This window comes from Hemitrygon akajei, chromosome 12 (assembly GCF_048418815.1).
Source record: "Hemitrygon akajei chromosome 12, sHemAka1.3, whole genome shotgun sequence".
NCBI lineage: Eukaryota > Metazoa > Chordata > Chondrichthyes > Myliobatiformes > Dasyatidae > Hemitrygon > Hemitrygon akajei.
Window position 1 is genome coordinate 103,379,478 of NC_133135.1, and position 18,546 is coordinate 103,398,023.

Here is an 18,546-nt window from a genome sequence, read left to right on the forward strand (position 1 = left end):
TTTATTTTTTTACACACGCGGAAGTATGCACTCATTGCTGTTTGCATGATTCGTTTTTTTACACACGGGTAAGTTTGCTCTCATTACACTTTGTATGATTTGTTTTTTTACACACGGGGAAGTTTGCCTTCATTACACTTTGTATGATTTGTTTTTTTACAGACGAGAATGTTTGCTAACATTGCCGTTTGCATGATTTGTTTTTTAAACTCGGGGCGGTTTCCTCTCATTTCCAATTGCGTGATTTGTTTTTTATCACAATGGGAATCTTGCTCTCATTACCGTTTGTGTGATTTGTTTAGTCCACATGGGGAGGTTTGCGCTCATTGCTGTTTACGTGATTTGTTTTTTATCACAATGGGAGGTTTGCTTTCATTGCCGTTTACGTAATTTGTTTTTTAAACTCGGGGCAGTTTCCTCTCATTTCCAATTGCGTGTTTTGTTTTTTATCACAATGGGAATCTTGCTCTCATTACCGTTTGTGTGATTTGTTTAGTCCACATGGGGAGGTTTGCGCTCATTGCTGTTTCCGTGATTTGTTTTTATACACACGGGGAGGTAACCTCTCATTTCCGTTTGCGTGATTTGTTTTTTTATCACAATGGGAGGATTGCTCTCATTCCTGTTTGCGTGATTTGACTTTATCACACGAAGATATTTGCTCGCATTGTCATTTGCGTGATTTGTTTTATTACACACGGGCAGGTTTCCTCTCATTGCCGTTTGCGTGTTTTTTTGACACACGGTGAGTTTTGCTCTCATTGCTGTTTGCGTGATTTGTTTTTTTATCACAATGGGAGGTTTGCTCTCATTGCCGTTTGGGTGTTTTGATTTTTTACACACAGGGAGCATTGCTCTCATTGCCGTTTGCGTGATTTGTTTATTTACACACGGGGAGTTTTGCTCTCATTTCTGTTTGCGTAATTTATTTATTTATCACACAATGATGTATGCTCTCATTGCCGTTTTCATGATTTGTATTTTTACACACAGGTAAGTTTGCACTCATTGGGGTTTGTATGATTTGTTTTATTACACAGGGGGAGGTTTGTTCTCATTGCCACTTGCGTGATTTATTTTTTAAAACACGGGGATGTTTGCTCTTGTTGCCGTTTGCATGATTTGTTTTATTTCTCTCGGGGAGATTTCGTCTCATTGCTGTTTTCGTGATTTGTTTTCTTACACACGGGGAGTTTTGCTCTTATTGCTGTTTACGTGATTTGTTTTTTATCACAATGGGAGGTTTGCTTTCATTGCCGTTTACGTAATTTGTTTTTTAAACTCGGGGCAGTTTCCTCTCATTTCCAATTGCGTGATTTGTTTTTTATCACAATGGGAATCTTGCTCTCATTACCATTTGTGTGATTTGTGTTTTACACACGGGGAGGTTTGCTCTCATTGCCATTTGCATGATTTTTTAAATATCAGAATGGGAGGTTTGCTCTCATTGCCGTTTGCGTAATTTGTTTATTCCACATGGGGAGGTTTGCGCTCATTGCTGTTTCCGTGATTTGTTTTTATACACATGGGGAGGTAACCTCTCATTGCCGTTTGTGTGATTTGTTTTTTATCACAATGGGAGGATTGCTCTCATTCCCATTTGCGTGATTTGACTTTTATCACACGAAGAGGTTTGCTCTGATTAACTTTTTTGTGATTTGTTTTTTCTACACACGGGGAGTTTTGCTTCCATTGCCGTTTGCGTGATTTGTTTTTTATGCACGGGGAGGTTTGTTCTCATTGCCATTTGCGTGGTTTGTTTTATTACATACGGGGAGGTTTCCTCTCATTGCCGTTTGCGTGATTTGTTTTTTTATCACAATGGGAGGTTTGCTCTCATTGCCGTTTGGGTGTTTTGATTTTTTACACACAGGGAACATTGCTCTCATTGCCGTTTGCGTGATTTGTTTATTTACACACGGGGAGTTTTGCTCTCATTTCTGTTTGCGTGATTTGTTTATTTATCACACAAGGAGGTTTGCTCTCATTGCCGTTTGCATGATTTGTATTTTTACACACAGGGAAGTTTGCACTCATTTGGGTTTGTATGATTTGTTTTATTACACAGGAGGAGGGTTGTTCTCATTGCCACTTGCGTGATTTTTTTTTTAAACACGGGGAAGTTTGCTCTCATTACACTTTGTATGATTTGTTTTTTTACAGAGGAGAATGTTTGCTAACATTGCCGTTTGCATGATTTGTTTTTTAAACTCGGGGCAGTTTCCTCTCATTTCCAATTGCGTGATTTGTTTTTTATCACAATGGGAATCTTGCACTCATTACCATTTGTGTGATTTGTGTTTTACACACGGGGAGGTTTGCTCTCATTGCCATTTGCATGATTTTTTAAATATCAGAATGGGAGGTTTGCTCTCTGTTACGTTCTCGCTCGGGTGTGAAGTAACGCCGAGGTAAACGTCGAGATAAACCAGAATCAATGCAAACGAGACCGCAGTAAGATTAACCATTTACTGTTCACTCTTCACATTAACGCATGGTGAAAACTGTTGAAAAACAATACAAGATTGGTACAGTGTTTGTTCCCTTCTAAATATCACATTTACATTGTGAATACTTGCAAAGGTAAAACTACAATAACTACATTACATTAAAGTGCAGCATACAGTCAGAATCTAGCTGCTCCATTGGCTGCTTTAGACACACTTCAATACAAACTATCCCGACTCTTTAACTGACGAAAAGGTAAACCTTACCGACCGTCGTTACTTTTAACAGAATCGGCGTTAACATTTTAACTCAAAATACCGATTGTCTAATGACTTACAGCGTTGCTTTCACTGTGTCTTTGGTGCATAGAGAGACCCTAGTCAGCGTTATGGTCGCACATGTGAGTGACCCCCGCCCTTGCGTGAATCTCAAACCGGTAATTCCCCACAAGACGCGGCGAACCCGGATGTGACGTCATCGCAGCCGCGATGTATTACAGACAAATCAATTGATTTAAACAATCCTAACTTTAACTAAAAAATGCTAACAAATTACTACGCGAAAATATTATAAACTAAATAACTGCCATAAAGGCAGCACACTCCCCGCTTGGCCTTCGTAAGGTCACAATGAACGTAATACAAACTTCAGTCTCTAAATCAGTCGTTAGGTAGAAGTAAAATGACTTCTGTAACAGGCCTTTGGTAAATTTTCCCATCGCCTTGGTCGGTAGTTTTCAACTCGACTTCCCTGACATGTCCATCCCTACTAGGGAATGTGGCAGTGATTCTGGCCATTGGCCAGCAGTTGCCGGCGATTTGCTTGTCCTTGAGCAGGACTAAATCTCCAACTTGAAGGTCCCTTCTCCATTGCTTTGTGTACAGGTCCTTATCGGAGAAGTCCCCTGGTGGAGGGGCAGCTCCTGCCTTCGGCGTAAGGAGCATTGATGGCGACAGTATGAAGGGGTTTTCCGGGTCAGGAGACACGGGTAGGAGTGGTCGTGCATTCATAATGGCTGTGACCTCTGCCATTGGTGTGCCCAGTACCTCGTGGGTCGATCGGATGCTTTGCTGCATCTCAGGTCTCCTTTTCGTGGTTTTTTGCAAGGGCGTGAACCGCTTGACTGCCTGCTCTTTGTTGTTTGGCAAGCACTGGCGTGATTCTCTGAAAGGTAGTGGGGCGACCCCACTATTTGCTTTGTCTCTGAAGACCTTGGTGTCCTCCGTTTTTAAGATGGTGGCGTCTTGAGCCGATGGAGCGAGTTTATTATAATGCTCCTTTTGAGCAAAGACAGACTGACCGAGCGTCTCGTCAGTTACTTTGCGCTTGTTAAAGCCTTGTGGTGCTTCCTGGACGCACATGGAACTTGTGCGGGGTTGAAGAATCATATGGCGGCTACTCTCTAGCACATTGGTCTTGAGTGTGTTAGCCGTTGATTTGTGTTCGTTGCCAGGGCACACCTCTCCTATCACCACCCAGCCCAGATCCAGGCGTTGGGCGAAGGGGGCGTCGTGTGGTCCATTGACCTGCTGCCTAACCTTATGTACCCGGAGAACATCTCTTCCTAATAGCAGGAGTATTTCTGCTTCTGGATCCAGCTCTGGGATGTGTTTGGCGATGTGGTGGAGATGTGGTTGGTGTAGCACCGCACTTGGCGTCGGGATCTCAGTGCGGTTATTCAAGATTTTCTCGCACTCTACGAGTGGGGGGAGACAGATGAGGACTTTACCATCCAGGGACTCGATCTGGAAGCCTTCGGCCCTCCTTCCGTAAGTTTTCATGTTGCCTGAGCAAGTTCTAAGGTAGTATGGGAACTGCTCACTCTCAATGTTGAACAAGTTAAAGAACTTTGGACTGACTAGCGAGCGGTTGCTCTGATCGTCCAGAATTACGTAGGCTTTGATGGCCTTGTCTTTGGCTCCCTTAGGGTACACCTTAGTGAGACAGATCTTTGAACAAGAACGGCTTGCCTGCGCTTGACCGCAAACTTCCGTACAGCTCGAGCTGACAACAGTTGTCCTGGAGTGAGCTTCTCCCTCCCCGCCGTCCTGTTGTGGGGGTGAAGGAGCGTTGTCGGTTTGCGGTGACGGGCCAGGATGCATGGCCCAGTCGTGATTAGTGCTATCACATTCCAGGCACTTCACGGCGATCGTACACTCTCTCGCACAGTGAGAGGTCGAGGAACAGCATCTAAAGCATATTCCTTTCTCCTCGAGGAGGGCCTTCTTCTCTTCAAGGGGTTTTTCCCTAAACGTTCTGCATCTTTTGAGGGGGTGGGGTTTGTTATGCAATGGACAATTCTTGCTAGAGTCGTTGTTAGTTGTAAGGACTTCAGTCTTAAGCGCTGAGACTGGTTTAGTAATGTTGGAATTATTCGAAGTGGATTTATCTGGCTTGGTGTAAATTGTACTGCTTCCTGGACCTATGAGGCTAGGATCGTTTCGCTTCTTCGCCTCCTTGCACACGAACCTGGTGAAATACTCGAAGGGAGGGAATTGACCTTCGTGTTCTTCCTTGTAATCTGAGGCAACGGACAACCACCTGTCCTGCAGCCCAAATGGAAGTTTGTCCACGAGTTGTCTAATCCCAGTTGGAGTGTCTAGGTATACTAGACCAGCTGAGTGGCCATCTTCTTTGGCGCCTTGAATCTCCATGAGTAAATCTCCAAATTCTCTTAGCTTGGTGTGGTCCTTGGCTGACACCTTAGGAAAATTTCCCAAACGTTGGCATAGCGCCGCCTCAATAATTCATAACGCTGACTAGGGTCTCTCTATGCACCAAAGACACAGTGAAAGCAACGCTGTAAGTCATTAGACAATCGGTATTTTGAGTTAAAATGTTAACGCCGATTCTGTTAAAAGTAACGACGGTCGGTAAGGTTTACCTTTTCGTCAGTTAAAGAGTCGGGATAGTTTGTATTGAAGTGTGTCTAAAGCAGCCAATGGAGCAGCTAGATTCTGACTGTATGCTGCACTTTAATGTAATGTAGTTATTGTAGTTTTACCTTTGCAAGTATTCACAATGTAAATGTGATATTGAGAAGGGAACAAACACTGTACCAATCTTGTATTGTTTTTCAACAGTTTTCACCATGCGTTAATGTGAAGAGTGAACAGTAAATGGTTAATCTTACTGCGGTCTCGTTTGCATTGATTCTGGTTTATCTCGACGTTTACCTCGGCGTTACTTCACACCCGAGCGAGAACGTAACAGTGAAAAAGCGTTGTGGTCGCACATGTGAGTGACCCCCGCCCTTGCGTGAATCTCAAACCGGTAATTCCCCACAAGACGCGGCGAACCCGGATGTGACGTCATCGCAGCCGCGATGTATTACAGACAAATCAATTGATTTAAACAATCCTAACTTTAACTAAAAAATGCTAACAAATTACTACGCGAAAATATTATAAACTAAATAACTGCCATAAAGGCAGCACACTCTCATTGCCGTTTGCGTGATTTGTTTTTATACACATGGGGAGGTAACCTCTCATTGCCGTTTGCGTGATTTGTTTTTTATCACAATGGGAGGATTGCTCTCATTCCCATTTGCGTGATTTGACTTTTATCACACGAAGAGGTTTGCTCTGATTAACTTTTTTGTGATTTGTTTTTTTTACACACGGGGAGTTTTGCTTCCATTGCCGTTTGCGTGATTTGTTTTTTATGCATGGGGAGGTTTGTTCTCATTGCCATTTGCGTGATTTGTTTTATTACATACGGGGAGGTTTCCTCTCATTGCTGTTTGCGTGATTTGATGTTTTACACATGGACAGGTTTGCTCTTATTGCCGTTTGCATGGTTTTTTTTACAGACGGTGAGTTTTGCTCTCATTGCCGTTTGCGTTATTTGTTTTTTACACACAGGGAGGTTTGCTCTCATTGCCGTTTGCGTGATTTGATATTTTACTCACGGACAAGTTTGCTCTTATTGCCGTTTGTGTGTTTTTTTTACACACGGTGAGTTTTGCTCTCATTGCCATTTGCGTGATTTGTTTTTTATCACAATGGGAGGTTTGCTCTCATTGCCGTTTGGGTGTTTTGATTTTTTACACACAGGGAACATTGCTCTCATTGCCGTTTGCGTGATTTGTTTATTTACACACGGGGAGTTTTGCTCTCATTTCTGTTTGCGTGATTTGTTTATTTATCACACAAGGAGGTTTGCTCTCATTGCCGTTTGCATGATTTGTATTTTTACACACGGGTAAGTTTGCTCTCATTACACTTTGTATGATTTGTTTTTTTACACACAGGGAAGTTTGCACTCATTGGGGTTTGTATGATTTGTTTTATTACACAGGGGGAGGGTTGTTCTCATTGCCACTTGCGTGATTTGTTTTTTTAAACACGGGGAGTTTTGCTCTTGTTGCCGTTTGCATGATTTGTTTTATTTCTCTCGGGGAGATTTCCTCGCATTGCTGTTTTCGTGATTTGTTTTCTTACACACGGGGAGTTTTGCTCTCATTGCTGTTTCCATGATTTATTTTTTTACACACGCGGAAGTATGCACTCATTGCTGTTTGCATGATTCGTTTTTTTACTCACGGGTAAGTTTGCTCTCATTACACTTTGTATGATTTGTTTTTTTACACACGGGGAAGTTTGCCTTCATTACACTTTGTATGATTTGTTTTTTTACAGACGAGAATGTTTGCTAACATTGCCGTTTGCATGATTTGTTTTTTAAACTCGGGGCGGTTTCCTCTCATTTCCAATTGCGTGATTTGTTTTTTATCACAATGGGAATCTTGCTCTCATTACCGTTTGTGTGATTTGTTTAGTCCACATGGGGAGGTTTGCGCTCATTGCTGTTTACGTGATTTGTTTTTTATCACAATGGGAGGTTTGCTTTCATTGCCGTTTACGTAATTTGTTTTTTAAACTCGGGGCAGTTTCCTCTCATTTCCAATTGCGTGATTTGTTTTTTATCACAATGGGAATCTTGCTCTCATTACCGTTTGTGTGATTTGTTTAGTCCACATGGGGAGGTTTGCGCTCATTGCTGTTTCCGTGATTTGTTTTTATACACACGGGGAGGTAACCTCTCATTTCCGTTTGCGTGATTTGTTTTTTTATCACAATGGGAGGATTGCTCTCATTCCTGTTTGCGTGATTTGACTTTATCACACGAAGATATTTGCTCGCATTGTCATTTGCGTGATTTGTTTTATTACACACGGGCAGGTTTCCTCTCATTGCCGTTTGCCTGTTTTTTTGACACACGGTGAGTTTTGCTCTCATTGCTGTTTGCGTGATTTGATGTTTTACACACAGACAGGTTTGCTCTTATTGCCGTTTGCGTGTTTTTTTGACACACGGTGAGTTTTGCTCTCATTGCTGTTTGCGTGATTTGTTTTTTTATCACAATGGGAGGTTTGCTCTCATTGCCGTTTGGGTGTTTTGATTTTTTACACACAGGGAGCATTGCTCTCATTGCCGTTTGCGTGATTTGTTTATTTACACACGGGGAGTTTTGCTCTCATTTCTGTTTGCGTAATTTATTTATTTATCACACAAGGATGTATGCTCTCATTGTCGTTTTCATGATTTGTATTTTTACACACAGGGAAGTTTGCACTCATTGGGGTTTGTATGATTTGTTTTATTACACAGGGGGAGGTTTGTTCTCATTGCCACTTGCGTGATTTATTTTTTAAAACACGGGGATGTTTGCTCTTGTTGCCGTTTGCATGATTTGTTTTATTTCTCTCGGGGAGATTTCCTCTCATTGCTGTTTTCGTGATTTGTTTTCTTACACACGGGGAGTTTTGCTCTTATTGCTGTTTACGTGATTTGTTTTTTATCACAATGGGAGGTTTGCTTTCATTGCCGTTTACGTAATTTGTTTTTTAAACTCGGGGCAGTTTCCTCTCATTTCCAATTGCGTGATTTGTTTTTTATCACAATGGGAATCTTGCTCTCATTACCATTTGTGTGATTTGTGTTTTACACACGGGGAGGTTTGCTCTCATTGCAATTTGCATGATTTTTTAAATATCAGAATGGGAGGTTTGATCTCATTGCCGTTTGCGTAATTTGTTTATTCCACATGGGGAGGTTTGCGCTCATTGCTGTTTCCGTGATTTGTTTTTATACACATGGGGAGGTAACCTCTCATTCCCATTTGCGTGATTTGACTTTTATCACACGAAGTGGTTTGCTCTGATTAACTTTTTTGTGATTTGTTTTTTCTACACACGGGGAGTTTTGCTTCCATTGCCGTTTGCGTGATTTGTTTTTTATGCATGGGGAGGTTTGTTCTCATTGCCATTTGCTTGATTTGTTTTATTACATACGGGGAGGTTTCCTCTCATTGCCGTTTGCGTGATTTGATGTTTTACACATGGACAGGTTTGCTCTTATTGCCGTTTGCATGGTTTTTTTTACAGACGGTGAGTTTTGCTCTCATTGCCGTTTGCGTTATTTGTTTTTATACACACGGGGAGGTAACCTCTCATTGCCGTTTGCGTGATTTGTTTTTTATCAGAATGGGAGGATTGCTCTCATTCCCATTTGCGTGATTTGACTTTTATCACACGAAGCGGTTTGCTCTGATTAACTTTTTTGTGATTTGTTTTTTCTACACACGGGGAGTTTTGCTCTCATTTCTGTTTGCGTGATTTATTTATTTATCACACAAGGAGGTATGCTCTCATTGCCGTTTTCATGATTTGTATTTTTACACACAGGGAAGTTTGCACTCATTTGGGTTTGTATGATTTGTTTTATTACACAGGGGGAGGTTTGTTCTCATTGCCACTTGCGTGATTTATTTTTTTAAACACGGGGATGTTTGCTCTTGTTGCCGTTTGCATGATTTGTTTTATTTCTCTCGGGGAGATTTCCTCTCATTGCTGTTTTCGTGATTTGTTTTCTTACACACGGGGAGTTTTGCTCTTATTGCTGTTTACGTGATTTGTTTTTTATCACAATGGGAGGTTTGCTTTCATTGCCGTTTGCGTAATTTGTTTTTTAAACTCGGGGCAGTTTCCTCTCATTTCCAATTGCGTGATTTGTTTTTTATCACAATGGGAATCTTGGTCTCATTACCATTTGTGTGATTTGTGTTTTACACACGGGGAGGTTTGCTCTCATTGCCATTTGCATGATTTTTTAAATATCAGAATGGGAGGTTTGCTCTCATTGCCGTTTGCGTAATTTGTTTATTCCACATGGGGATGTTTGCGCTCATTGCCGTTTGCGTGATTTGTTTTTATACACATGGGGAGGTAACCTCTCATTGCCGTTTGCGTGATTTGTTTTTTATCACAATGGGAGGATTGCTCTCATTCCCATTTGCGTGATTTGACTTTTATCACACGAAGAGGTTTGCTCTGATTAACTTTTTTGTGATTTGTTTTTTCTACACACGGGGAGTTTTGCTTCCATTGCCGTTTGCGTGATTTGTTTTTTATGCACGGGGAGGTTTGTTCTCATTGCCATTTGCGTGGTTTGTTTTTTTATCACAATGGGAGGTTTGCTCTCATTGCCGTTTGGGTGTTTTGATTTTTTACACACAGGGAACATTGCTCTCATTGCTGTTTGCGTGATTTGTTTATTTACACACGGGGAGTTTTGCTCTCATTTCTGTTTGCGTGATTTGTTTATTTATCACACAAGGAGGTTTGCTCTCATTGCCACTTGCGTGATTTGTTTTTTTAAACACGGGGAAGTTTGCTCTCATTACACTTTGTATGATTTGTTTTTTTATAGAGGGGAATGTTTGCTAACATTGCCATTTGCATGATTTGTTTTTTAAACTCGGGGCAGTTTCCTCTCATTTCCAATTGCGTGATTTGTTTTTTATCACAATGGGAATCTTGCTCTCATTACCGTTTGTGTGATTTGTGTTTTACACACGGGGAGGTTTGCTGTCATTGCCATTTGCATGATTTTTTAAATATCAGAATGGGAGGTTTGCTCTCATTGCCGTTTGCATAATTTGTTTATTCCACATGGGGAGGTTTGCGCTCATTGCTGTTTCCGTGATTTGTTTTTATACACACGGGGAGTTAACCTCTCATTGCCGTTTGCGTGATTTGTTTTTTATGCATGGGGAGGTTTGTTCTCATTGCCATTTGCGTGATTTGTTTTATTACATACGGGGGGGTTTCCTCTCATTGCCATTTGCGTGATTTGATGTTTTACACACAGACAGGTTTGCTCTCATTGCTGTTTGCGTGATTTGTTTTTTTACACACAATGTGTTTTGCTCTCATTGCTGTGTGCATGATTCATTTTTTATCACAATGGGAGGTTTGCACTCATTGGGGTTTATATGATTAGTTTTTTTACACTCGGAGATGTTTGTTCTCATTGCCGTTTGCGTCCTTTGTTTTTTTACACACGGGGATGGTTGCACTCATTGCCGTTTGCATCATTTGTTTTCTTACACACATGGAGTTTAGCTCTCATTGCTGTTTACGTGATTTGTTTTATATCACAATGGGAGGTTTGCTCTCATTGCCATTTGCGTAATTTGTTTATTACACACGGAGAGGTTTGCACTCATTGCTGTTTCCATGATTTATTTTTTTTACACACGGGGAAGTATGCACTCATTGCTGTTTGCATGATTAGCTTTTATACACACGGGGAAGTTTGCTCTCATTACACTTTGTATGATTTGTTTTTTTACAGAGGAGAATGTTTGCTAACATTGCCGTTTGCATGATTTGTTTTTTAAACTCCGGGCAGTTTCCTTTCATTTCCAATTGCGAGATTTGTTTTTTATCACAATGGGAGTTTTGCTCTCATTACCGTTTGTGTGATTTGTGTTTTACACACGGGGATGTTCGCTGTCATTGCCATTTGCATGATTTTTTAAATATCAGAATGGGAGGTTTGCTCTCATTGCCGTTTGCGTAATTTGTTTATTCCACATGGGGAGGTTTGCGCTCATTGCTGTTTCCGTGATTTGTTTTTATACACACGGGGAGGTAACCTCTCATTGCCGTTTGCGTGATTTGTTTTTTATCACAATGGGAGGATTGCTCTCATTCCCATTTGCGTAATTTGACTTTTATCACACAAAGATTTTTGCTCGCATTGACATTTGCGTGATTTGCTTTATTACACGTGGGGAGGTTTCCTCTCATTGCCGTTTGCGTGATTTGATGTTTTACATACGGACAGGTTTGCTCTTATTGCCGTTTGCGTGTTTTTTTTACACACGGTGAGTTTTGCTCTCATTGCCGTTTGCGTTATTTGTTTTTTACTCACGGGGAGGTTTGCTCTCATTGCCGTTTGCATGATTTGATGTTTTACACACGGACAGGTTTGCTCTTATTGCCGTTTGCGTTATTTGTTTTTTTATTACAATGGGAGGTTTGCTCTCATTGCCATTTCGGTGTTTTGAATTTTTACACACAGGGAAGTTTGCGCTCATTGGGGTTTGTATGATTTGTTTTATTACACAGGGGGAGGTTTGTTCTCATTGCCACTTGTGTGATTTATTTTTTTAAACACGGGGAGGTTTGCTCATGTTGCCGTTTGCATGATTTGTTTTATTTCTCTCGGGGAGATTTCCTCTCATTGCTGTTTTTGTGATTTGTTTTCTTACACACGGGGAGTTTTGCTCTTATTGCTGTTTACGTGATTTGTTTTTTATCACAATGGGAGGTTTGCTTTCATTGCCATTTGCTGAATTTGTTTATTACACACTGGGAGGTTTGCACTCATTGGTGTTTGCGTGATTTGTTTTTTTACACACGGGGAGGTTTGCTCTCATTGCTGTTTCCATGATTTATTTTTTTACACACGGGGAAGTATGCACTCATTGCTGATTGCATGATTCGTTTTTTTACCCACGGGGAAGTTTTCTCTCATTACACTTTGTATGATTTTTTTTTACACTGGGGAAGTTTGCTCACATTGCCGTTTGCGTGATTTGTTTTTTATCACAATGGGAGGTTTGCTCTCATTCCCGTTTGTGTGATTTGTTTTTTACACTCGGGGAGGTTTGCTCTCATTGCCATTTGCGTGATTTGATGTTTTACACACAGACAGGTTTGCTCTTGTTGCCGTTTGCGTGATTAGTTTTTTATCACAATGTGAGGTTTGCTCTCATTGCCATTTGCGTGATTTGATGTTTTACACACAGACAGGTTTGCTCTTGTTGCCGTTTGCGTGATTAGTTTTTTATCACAATGTGAGGTTTGCTCTCATTGCCATTTGCGTGATTTGATGTTTTACACACAGACAGGTTTGCTCTTGTTGCCGTTTGCGTGATTAGTTTTTTATCACAATGGGAGGTTTGCTCTCATTCCCGTTTGTGTGATTTGTTTTTTACACTCGGGGAGGTTTGCTCTCATTGCCATTTGCGTGATTTGATGTTTTACACACAGACAGGTTTGCTCTTGTTGCCGTTTGCGTGATTAGTTTTTTATCACAATGTGAGGTTTGCTCTCATTGCCATTTGCGTGATTTGATGTTTTACACACAGACAGGTTTGCTCTTGTTGCCGTTTGCGTGATTAGTTTTTTATCACAATGGGAGGTTTGCTCTCATTCCCGTTTGTGTGATTTGTTTTTTACAGATGGGGAGGTTTGCTCTCATTGTCATTTGCGTGATTTGATGTTTTACACACAGACAGGTTTGCTCTTGTTGCCATTTGCGTGATTAGTTTTTTTTCACAATGTGAGGTTTGCTCTCATTCCCGTTTGTGTGATTTGTTTTTTACACATGGGGAGGTTTGCTCTTGTTGCGGTTTGCGTGATTTGTTTTTTTATCACAATGTGAGGTTTGCTCACATTGCCGTTTGCGTCATTTGTATTCTTACACACATGGAGTTTAGCTCTCATTGCCGTTTGCGTGATTTGTTTTATATCACAATGAGAGGTTTGCTCTCATTGCCATTTGCGTAATTTGTTTATTACACATGGTGAGGTTTGTTCTCATTGCCGTTTGCGTCCTTTGTTTTTTTACACACGGGGACGTTTGCTTTCATTACACTTTGTATGATTTGTTATTTTACACTGGGGAAGTTTGCTCACATTGCCGTTTGCGTGATTTGTTTTTTATCACAATGGGAGGTTTGCTCTCATTCCCATTTGTGTGAATTGTTTTTTACCCACGGGGAGGTTTGCTCCCATTGCCGTTTGCGTGATTTCCTTTTTTACCCACTGGGAGGTTTGCTCACATTGCCGTTTGCGTCATTTGTATTCTTACACACATGGAGTTTAGCTCTCATTGCTGTTTACGTGATTTGTTTTATATCACAATGGGAGGTTTGCTCTCATTCTCGTTTGCGTAATTTGTTTATTACACACGGGGAGGTTTGTTTCCATTGCCGTTTGCGTCCTTTGTTTTTTTACACACGGGGATGTTTGCGCTGATTGCTGTTTGAGTGATCTGTTTTTTTACACACGGGGATGTTTCCTCTTATTGCCGTTTGCGTAATTTGACCTTTATCACACGAAGATTTTTGCTCTCATTGACATTTGCGTAATTTGTTTTATTACACACGGGGAGGTTTCCTCTCATTGCCTTTGCGTGATTTGACTTTTATCACACGAAGATTTTTGCTCGCATTGACATTTGCGTTATTTGTTTTATTACACGTGGGAAGGTTTCCTCTCATTGCCGTTTGCGTGATTTGATGTTTTACACACAGACAGGTTTGCTCTTACTGCCGTTTGCAAGTTTTTTTACACACGGCGAGTTTTGCTCTCATTGCCGTTTGCGTAATTTGTTTATTCCACATGGGGAGGTTTGCGCTCATTGCTGTTTCCGTGATTTGTTTTTATACCCTTTTGGAGGTGACCTCTCATTGCCGTTTGCGTGATTTGTTTTTTATCACAATGGGAGGATTGCTCTCATTCCCGTTTGCATGATTTGACTTTTATCACATGAAGAGGCTTGCTCTGATTAACTTTTTTGTGATTTGTTTTTTTTACACACGGGGAGTTTGCTTCCATTGCCGTTTGCGTGATTTGTTTTTTTACCCCAATTGGAGGTTTGCTCTCATTCCCATTTGCGTGATTTGTTTTTTATACACGGGGAGGTTTTTTCTCATTGCCTTTTGCGTCATTTGTTTTTTTACACACGGGGTTGTTTGCTCCCATTGCCGTTTGCGCGATTTTCTTTTTTACACACTCGGAGGTTTGCTCACATTGCCGTTTGCGTCATTTGTATTCTTACACACATGGAGTTTAGCTCTCATTGCTGTTTACGTGATTTGTTTTATATCACAATGGGAGGTTTGTTCCCATTGCCGTTTGCATCCTTTGTTTTTTTACACACGGGGATGTTTGCGCTGATTGCTGTTTGAGTGATCTGTTTTTTTACACACGGGGATGTTTCCTCTCATTGCCGTTTGCGTAATTTGACCTTTATCACACGAAGATTTTTGCTCTCATTGACATTTGCGTGATTTGTTTTATTACATACGGGGAGGTTTCCTCTCATTGCCGTTTGCGTGATTTGATGTTTTACACACAGACAGGTTTGCTCTTATTGCCGTTTGCATGTTTTTTTTACACACGGCGAGTTTTGCTCTCATTGCCGTTTGCGTGATTTGTTTTTTATCACAATGGGAGGTTTGCTCTCATTCCCGTTTGTGTGATTTGTTTTTTTCTCACAATCTGAGGTTTGCTCTCATTGCCGTTTGGGTGTTTTGATTTTTTACACACAGGGAAGTTTGCACTCATTGGGGTTTGTATGATTTGTTTTATTACACAGGGGGAGGTTTGTTCTCATTGCCACTTGCGTGATTTATTTTTTTAAACACTGGGAGGTTTGCTCTTGTTGCCATTTGCATGATTTGTTTTATTTCTCTCGGGGAGATTTCCTCTCATTGCTGTTTTCATGATTTGTTTTCTTACACACGGGGAGTTTTGCTCTTATTGCTGTTTACGTGATTTGTTTTTTATCACAATGGGAGGTTTGCTTTCATTGCCGTTTGCCTAATTTGATGTTTTACACACGGGGAGGTTTGCTCTCATTGCTGTTTCCATGATTTATTTTTTTACACACGGGGAAGTATGCACTCATTGCTGTTTGCATGATTCGTTTTTTTACCCACGGGGAAGTTTGCTCTCATTACACTTTGAAATTTGTTTTTTTACACACGGGGAGGTTTGCTCACATTGCCGTTTGCGTGATTTGTTTTTTATCACAATGGGAGGTTTGCTCTCATTCCCGTTTGTGTGATTTGTTTTTTACACACAGGGAGGTTTGCTCTCATTGCCATTTGAGTGATTTGATGTTTTACACACAGACAGGTTTGCTCTTGTTGCCGTTTGCGTAATTTGTTAATTCCACATGGGGAGGTTTGTGCTCATTGCTGTTTCCGTGATTTGTTTTTATACACACAGGGAGGTAACCTCTCATTGCCGTTTGCGTGATTTGTTTTTTACACATTGGGAGGTTTGCCCTCATTGCCGTTTACGTAATTTGTTTATTACATACGGGGAGGTTTGTTCTCATTGCCGTTTGCGTGATTTGACTTTTATCACATGAAGAGGTTTGCTCGCATTGACATTTGCGTGCTTTGTTTTTTTACACACGGGGAGGTTTCCTCTCATTGCCGTTTGCGTGATTTGATGTTTTACACACGGGCTTGTTTACTCTCATTGCAGTTTGCGTCCTTTGTTTTTTTACACACTGGAATATTTGCTAACATCGCCATTTGCCTTATTTGACTTTTATCACACAAAGAGGTTTGCTCTCATTAACTTTTTTGTGATTTGTTTTTTTTACACACGGGGAGGTTTCTTCTCATTGCCGTTTGCGTGTTTTTTTAACACATGATGAATTTTGCTTTCATTGCCGTTTGTGTGAATTTTTTTTTAATCACAATGGGAGGTTTGCTCTCATTCCCGTTTGCGTGATTTGTTCTTTACACACTTGGAGGTTTGTTCTCATTGCCGTTTGCGTCCTTTGTTTTTTTACACACGGGGATGTTTGCGCTGATTGCTGTTTGAGTGATCTGTTTTTTTACACACGGGAATGTTTCCTCTCATTGCCGTTTGCGTGATTTGACTTTTATCTCACGAAGACTTTTTCTCTCATTGACATTTGTGTGATTTGTTGTATTACACACGGGCAGGTTTCCTCTCATTGCCGTTTGCGTGATTTGATGTTTTACACAGAGACAGGTTTGCTCTTATTGCCGTTTGCGTGTTTTATTTACACACAACGAGTTTTGCTCTCATTCCCGTTTGCGTGATTTGATGTTTTACACATGGGCCTGTTTGCTCTCTTTGCTGTTGGTGTGATTTGTTGTTTTATGCACGGAGAGGTTTGCTCTCATTGCTGTTTGTATTATTTTCTTTTTTACACAGAGGGAGGTTTGCACTCATTGGAGTTTGTTTGATTTGTTTTTTTACAGACGGGGATGTTAGCTCTCATTGCCGTTTGTGTATTCTGTTTTTTTACACACGGGGAGGTTTGTTCTCATTGCCACTTGCGTGATTTGTTTTTTTTTAAACACGGGGAGGTTTGCTCTCATTGCCGTTTGCCTGATTTGTTTCATTTCTCTCGGGGTGATTTCCTCTCATTGCTGTTTTCGTGATTTGTTTTCTTACACACAGGGGTTTTTCTCTTATTGCTGTTTACATGATTTCTTTTTTATCACAGTGGAGGTTTGCTCTCATTGCCGTTTGCGTGATTTGATGTTTTACACACAGACAGATTTGCTCTTATTGCCGTTTGCGTGTTTTTTTTACACACGGCGAGTTTTGCTCTCATTGCTGTTGGTGTGATTTGTTTTTTTATGCATGGGGAGATTTGCTCTCATTGCCGTTTGTATGATCTGTCTTTTTACACACAGGGAGGTTTGCTCTCATTGCTGTTTGTATTATTTTCTTTTTTACACAGAGGGAGGTTTGCACTCATTGGGGTTTGTATGATTTGTTTTTTTACACAGAGGGAGGTTTGCTCTCATTGCCGTTTGCGTCCTTTGTTTTTTTACACACGGGGAGGTTTGCTCTCATTGCTGTTTGTATTATTTTCTTTTTTACATAGAGGGAGGTTTGCACTCATTGGGGATTGTTTGATTTGTTTTTTTTACAGACGGGGTGTTAGCTCTCATTGCCGTTTGGGTATTCTGTTTTTTTACACATGGGGAGGTTTGTTCTCATTGCCGTTTCCATGATTTGTTTTATTTCTCTCGGGGAGATTTCCTCTCATTGCTGTTTTCGGGATTTGTTTTCTTACACACGGGGGTTTTGCTCTTATTGCTGTTTACGTGATTTCTTTTTTATCACAGTGGGAGGTTTGCTCTCATTGCCATTTGCGTAATTTGTTTATTACACACGGGGATGTTTATTCTCATTGCCGTTTGCGTAATTTGTTTATTACACACGGGGAGGTTTATTCTCATTGCCGTTTGCATAATTTGTTTATTACACACGGGGAGGTTTGTTCTCATTGCCGTTTGCGTCCTTTGTTTTTTTACACACGGCGATGTTTGCACTCATTGCCGTTTGCATAATTTGTTTACTACACATGGGGAGGTTTGCGCTCATTGCTGTTTCCATGATTTATTTTTATACACACGGGGTGGTAGCCTCTCATTGACGTTTGTGTGATTTGTTTTTTTACACACGGCTAAGTTTTCTCTCATTACTCTTTGTATGATTTGCTTTTTTACAGAGTGGGCTGTTTGCTAACATTGCCGTTTGCGTGATTTGTTTTTCACACACGGGGCTGTTTGCTGTCATTGCAGTTTGCATGATTTGACTTTTATCACACGAAGAGGTTTGCTTGCATTGACATTTGCATGATTTTCTTTTTTACACAGAGGGAGGTTTGCACTCATTGGGGATTGTTTGATTTGTTTTTTTACAGACGGGGATGTTAGCTCTCATTGTCGTTTGCATATTCTGTTTTTTTACACATGGTGAATTTTGCTTTCATTGCATCTTGCGTTATTTGATGTTGTACACACGGGCTGGTTTGCTCTCATTGCCGTTTGCGTCCTTTGTTTTTTTTGCACACGGGGATATTTGCTAACATCGCCGTTTGCGTGATTATTTTTTTACACACAGGTCGGATTGCTCTTATTGCTGTTTGCCTGATTTGACTATTATCACACAAAGAGGTTTGCTCTCATTAACTTTTTGGTGATTTGGTTTTTTTTACACACGGGGAG